Genomic DNA, 6,710 nt, shown 5'->3' with positions numbered 1-6,710 from the left:
AAATCATGATTGACGCACTCATGGAGAATAGTAAGATCCCACTTAGCAGGCTCAGTAAAGAGAGTACTTGTTTTTACGACATTGATGTCCTTTTTTTTCCTTCTAGTTAGGAAGTGACCAATCCTGCTCAATTCAGGCATCTAGAAAGATGTTAAGATCCCGGTCCATATTTTCAAAATAAAATATTAAAAACTGACCATTGTGATAAATGTGAGATTAAAAACTATATTTAACTATTAATTTGAAATTTATTACTTAAAAACATATCTACCGAAGTCAAAAAGTGATTAAAACTATCTATCGGTATGAACATATAATATCAGCTGATTTCTCATATAAAGACTATTTATCAATTTATATTGGTCAATGTAATAGGATCAAGATTTTTATAATTTTTTATAATGGAAGATGCTCAATTCCTATATTGAACCAAGAATTATTTTCCTTGTTTTTTTCCCCCAAGAAGCAAAGCACCTCACATGTGAGTGACCATCTTCCTTTAGGGCAAATCATGAGAGTATATGGTTAATTTGTTGATACCATATTTCTTCTTTTAATTAGAAAGTAAAAAATAGTGCTCAAGATTACGACTAAAATAATTGCAGTAATTGATCTTTAATACACAAATTATAAATTATAATAATGAAAAAGGGTCTAGGAGTTAGTAGATAAATGATTAAGATCTCATTAGTCATTGATCAACAGTGTGTTTAAAAGTGGACTATTTGTCAATCAGCATCTCTTTTATAGAATAAAATTTTAGGAGGTGAAATCTCATTAGCTGAAAATGAAGGGGAAGAGGACATTTGCAGGGCACTTCACTGTCATGAACCATTTTGTTGCTTGTTTTATAATCTACATAATGGCAATCAAAATAGGGGCGGTATAAAATTATTATAGTTCACATCTACACTGCTCATTTTTTATTATGATTGATAAAGAAGCACTATTTTGTTGTTAAAGGACGAAAGAATTATATAAGGTTTCAATACTGTTCCAAGGTCATTTAACAATTTAATGTTAAAAGGACTGATGCATGTAGGCACACTGACATATTTTTATATTGGTAATGAGACAAGCTAACTGGTGTGAGAATGAATTGTTACAGCACAAAACCTTATCCAAAAATACTGAAAACCTTCTGCTTTGTGCAGCCTTCTTACTAGTGATGTGGCTGTGCTCATGCGAAAGTAGTGTGAATAGCTGATGTATACATGTATACATACATACATACATACATACATATATATATATATATATATATATATATATATGTATATATATATATATATATATGTATATATATATATGTATATATATACATAATATAAACCTTTCAGTTTCTTTCTCTTGTCCTCTACTTGAAACTGCATATCCTTTTCCTTCTCGCTGTCAGCCATTCGACCGACATTTGACACAACCCGGCCTCCTCTCTCCGACTCTCTTTAGCCGCCTCCCTGCAAGTACCCACATTGAGACCGCCGACATTGGCTCTCTCTATTCCATTTTCCTTTCCTGCTCGTCCTTTGCTCCACGATCGTATCTAGTCGTAGGTGTGTTTAGCTTATTTAATTTTGTGGAGTTTGGGTACCCCGTCTCTCCGATCCCCTACCCCCCACCCTCGCTGCATCTGTTCTTCTCGCCCGGATTGATTTATGTGGGGATTGGATCATCTGGACAAGGGTGGATTTAGAGTGGAGTTCCACATTCTAATTCTTTAATTAAGATGAAATCCTAACCTTCTAATTTATTTTATTTTTAGAAATTTAATTTCGATCGAAGTAGATTAGGGTAAACATGGAATTAGGGTAATTTAAGATTTAAAAAGAAATAAATGATTGATTTAAATGCTCAACTGGTGCTTGATCATAGATAGGTGGGTTTCTAGATTTTTACGAGGATAATTAGTTTCCTTAATTATGTTAAATTATTGATATTAATTTGATTGGATATGCTTGCCATTTTGTGGCTCGTGGGCATATCCTGATTTGGGTTCTATTGCCCGTTAAGGGTAAGAATTTTCCTTTGCACACTTTCTTGCATGAATGTACACTTTGATATGCTTATATTTATTATAGAGGATAGAAGAACTTGATAATATTTTTATATTGTTTATTGTAAGTTCGATGTATACATGAAATTGATATAAATGTGGCTTGCATAATTTGATGGTTGATGGTAGTGATGGACTAGCCATATTTATCGTTCCTCATTACAGGCTAGAAACGTAGTATTATCCCCATCAAAGACCGAAAATATGGTACCATCGTTTTTCCGTCATAGGCTAAAAATGTGATCAGGGATGGTCCAAAGTCGAAACTAACTTGAAACACTTGGTATACACTTCTGATACTTATGGATGAGTGAGGTATATGGGCTAAACTCGTTAATATCATTACTCCATCACAAACTATAAATGTGCCATCGTTTTCCCATTCTGAAAATTTTGCACCATCGTTGCCTCATCATGGGCTAGAAACATGGTCCACTCGAAGCTGAATTCAAATTAAACTATATTTGTTAATTGACATCTAAATAATGGGGACACAATACATGGAACAGAAGAGGTCAAAATTTAACATGCCCCCTCAACAATAAGCAATATTGCATCAACATAAAATCAAAAGCTTACCAGCTACAAAGAAAAAGAGAACAAAAGCAATAGAAGAAGAGAACAATAAATTGTCTCTCAAACTTTTGGCAAGCACAAAAGCAGGAAAACAATGATCAGGTGCAAGTCCTCACAGCAAACAATGGCACAAAAACTATCAACTCCAACAAACTGTATATCCCACTCACCTTGCCTTAGTTATTGCATTAGTGCAACAAAAATTTCTTTTGCTCCCTTCATACAGGTCTTCCATGGACAACACAGTATAATACACCCAAGTGTTGAAGATAATTGAAAGAACTCGCACAAAATCATTTCTCTTTTTATTTTTTTATTTTCATATATAGTATATCTATGTCCATCACTCTTAATATTCAGGCTCTTCTTTCGCTCCACATTAATGAGTTCTGTCCATGATTATATTTGCCAGACACCTAAGATGTCTGTGATGTGTGAATAAATGTACCCCCTATTTTGTTTTATTCCAATTCTGGAACTCATACTCGTGCACTAATGCAGCATCCGTGACCGAGTTACCATCTTTTAGTTACAGAGCCTATGACAAGAGTAACTTTAATGCTTCAAACTCAATTCATGGAGTTATTGTTAGCCTTTTACACAACTGTAAAAAACAATTTCCTTTCATTTGCAAAACTTTAGCTTTGACTATATTTTAATATGAAAGAAACCAAATAAAACCCAAATGACATCAAGAAGCATTTTATTGTCAGACTGTGTGACTCAGAAACATGCTAGAGAAAAAACTGATAAGCAATTTCTTAATTTCTTAATCAGTTCCATTTTTTAATGGAGTTTTGATCGGTTATCCAAGAGACATCCAAAGTAAAATTAGCTAAATATGTTTTATATTTTATGAATTGTTTTGGCAACTACAGCATAATAACTTCAGCAGAGGAGGATGGATACAATTGCAGATGGTCATGCCATTTGAGCAAAGAAGAGATGAGATATTGATCGATGCAGTGCACTCGACCACATTTCTTTTTAATTAATTTGATATTGTCCAACTTCAATGCAAGATCAGGATCCTCATAATAGTACATCATATCGGAGATCTACATACAAAAATAAGTCTGTTGCACTTGCAAATTTGTCTGCTACGGTCTTTCCCAAACAATTTTTCAAGATTGAAAGGTTCTTAGTTTAAGACCAGATGCAGATGTGAGAAGATATTGATTTATCACTGCATTTAAACCTCACAATAAAGTCTCCATTGTGAAGATCTCGAAACAGTGAATCCAAAACAATAGAAATATGCCATCTCTATGATTCCATGTTAATCCTAAATCTTTCCAATGGCTGCAAATCATGTTTTGACGGCGTAATATTTGCATGTTTCTTAGCCGCAAGGCCTTGTTATATTTTCAGGATGGAAACAGCATTTATGAAACCAAATCTGCAAGAGTGACGTTATCATGAGGAATAGGATAATCATTTCAATTGTCAAATTCTAGGACCATATTATAAGAGATGCCATGCCAAAGGATGAGGATGCTAGGCTGTTAGAGTTATGACCTTTTGCTTTGATTCTTCCACAGTTCTTCAGAATCTTGATGACTCAGGTACAATTGAAAATATTATTAATTATGTGTTTTTATATGGTCCAAGCCTTTGTGCAGATAGCACTTGTAGGAAAAATACTTGTTAGTGATAGCTAGGCTGTGGGACCACAAATCTGCTCCTCGGGAGGAGTGCTCCTTTGGAGAGAAAGGGATGTACAAATGAAGAAAGACAGACATAGTGTTAAGGAGGGTTGGTGAAGAAAGAAAAAAGGCCCTTAAGAAGATGCATGGAAGTTGCGAGGAACGATTTAAAAGTGCCCAGTCATATGGAATTTATATACCTTGCTAGGAAGGCAATTATACTGACATTCTGTCCCACTTCAATATAGTTAGATCGAACAGACTTAATAAATGAAAAATCCACCCCTGTCTATCTCTAGCAATGTTATGAGGGATAACATGTCTGAGTTTGAATGTGATCAAGAATGTCAGGTTGGGAATATTTTTGCCTTAACATAAGAATATCCTACATTGTATTAATCATACTCCTCGAGATTAACTCTACATACTCAATCAGGATAGCAGTACTTTACGAATTGATTGTCTGTCTTCTATAAAGAGGGTCAGTGTATGCATCAACTATAATCTATATTTCATTCTGCATAGCTTCCATATCATGTCAAGCATGTGCATATTAAACATGTGACAGCATAATCTAATCTTAAAGAAGATCAATTCAAAATCAAAAGAATGGCTCTATCCATTTCTGGGCAACTTTGTCATGGTTTACGGTGACATATGTTCATCCATTAAGAAAAAAAAAAGCAAGCGTACAGGTGAAATTCACAGCGTGAGACATCTGAGAACCATATTAACAGATTCAACAATCAATGGTAGAGTTTTTTTTTTAACTTTAATAAGATTTTTCGATCATGTAAATTGGGTGTTTCATCTTATAATCATTTTCCTTCTACACAAAAATCATTATATTTTTCTTTTATGTACTTTTACAAATATGATTTTTGATTAATGCAATGGATCCTGGTAAATGTTCTCAAGCAAGCATGCGTATTCCTTGATGGACTAAACCATGATAAAGACCGGCATAAAGGGTGCTGTAAACATGCCTAGAAAAGCGTCTGACATGTTAGCTAGATCTATGACACTGTGTTTTCTAATGCCAATAGCTCATCAAAGTTTTCAATTTTATATTTTGGCTTTGCGAATAAGCTGAAATTATCGTGCATTTCAAAATATTTTAAAGCTCTCGGAATATGAACTTTTTAGTTAAACATTAGAAAGGTCCAAAATTTTGAATCACAACAAAGAAAAAACAAAAACTGAGAATAAATGGTCGTGACAAGTTCTGCAAATTGATTCAGACACACTAATGTGTTGATTAATAAAATAAAGAGTTCTATAACTAATTCAATGAATTAGTCTAAGACCCTACAAAATCTCTAAATTTCTTGTATATATACTAAAACTTTCCAAAGCATAACAAGAACTAAAGAAAACAGCTTAGTTTACCGGTTTCACGAAGGCATCAGCTGGCTCCTCTTTGCCACAGATTCCATCCCTCCAAATGGCCACGACGTCCTACCACCTCGCCGCCGCCGCCGCCGCCGCCGCATCCATCCGCACCGCAGGCGAGGACTACGGCGTTATCTCCCCGGCATCGGCGGCCGATCGGCGCCGCCCACCAGCACGTCCGCTTCGAGAGCCATCAAGATCGAAGGAGAATTTGGCCATCAATTCGGGAGCGATCGAAATGCGAGGAGATCGAAAAGCGAGGATGAAGTGAGAGAGCTAAACCCTAGCGAGGTCGCGTTAAGAAGAAAAAGGGGCTTTAGGTTGACCGCGCGCCTTCAACTGCGAACGCAGCCAATCTCGATGTATAGCACGTGAACGGTTGTGGAAATCCAACGGCCTCTAGGTGCGTCACGGTTTATTATTAATAAAAACGCTTCGTACCCTATCATTGTATTGTACAAAAGGGGCCACTGCGACGTCTCAAAAAATTATTGGCCGTTTAAACCGTGTATACCACCGAGCCAGTAAACTAGGAGTGATAATCGTGTCCAATCGGATCAGATATTAATTGGGTTAGACGCAAACCGGACCAAAAATTTATAAATTTAAATCTAACTTATTTATTAAATAAAAAAATTAAATTTAAATTCGATCTATTTATTAATAGATAATTCAATTCAACTTATATAACCTATTTATTAAACAAATTAGATGAGTTAGATAAATTTATTATTAATAAAAATACTTGGAGCCTATCATTGTATCAAAGAGGTCCACTGTTGTGTCTTAAATTTTATTGGTGATTTAAACCGTGTATTGCACCGAGCGCATGAACGTAATTGTGTTAGATACCGGTTTGGATCAAAAAATTATTAATTTAAATTTAATTTATTTATTAAACAAAATAAAATTTAAAATTTATATCCAATCTATTTATTAAATAAATAATTTAATTTGATTTATATAATTTATTTATTAAATAAGTTAAATAAATTAGACAAATTTTAACGGCCGCTGGGTGCATCACGATTTATTATTAATAA

At 34.5% G+C, this 6,710-nt stretch overlaps 1 long non-coding RNA gene across 1 annotated transcript; it reads right to left on the bottom strand.

Annotated features, from left to right (window-relative positions):
- Positions 1-209: 209 nt before the first annotated feature.
- Positions 210-6,035, bottom strand: LOC149768787 (uncharacterized). Its single transcript, XR_016397732.1, has 2 exons — positions 5,665-6,035; positions 210-4,028 (listed from the first exon to the last, which is right to left on the bottom strand). It is a non-coding gene; the product is annotated as an uncharacterized LOC149768787 (long non-coding RNA).
- Between the last annotated feature and the right edge of the window lie 675 nt (positions 6,036-6,710).

This window comes from Phoenix dactylifera, chromosome 1 (assembly GCF_051530095.1).
Source record: "Phoenix dactylifera cultivar Ajwa chromosome 1, Ajwa_hap1_PhDact_Kaust_v1.1, whole genome shotgun sequence".
Taxonomy (NCBI): Eukaryota; Viridiplantae; Streptophyta; class Magnoliopsida; order Arecales; family Arecaceae; genus Phoenix; species Phoenix dactylifera.
Note: the sequence above shows the minus strand (reverse complement) of the source record. Positions and strands in the feature narration are given on the sequence as shown.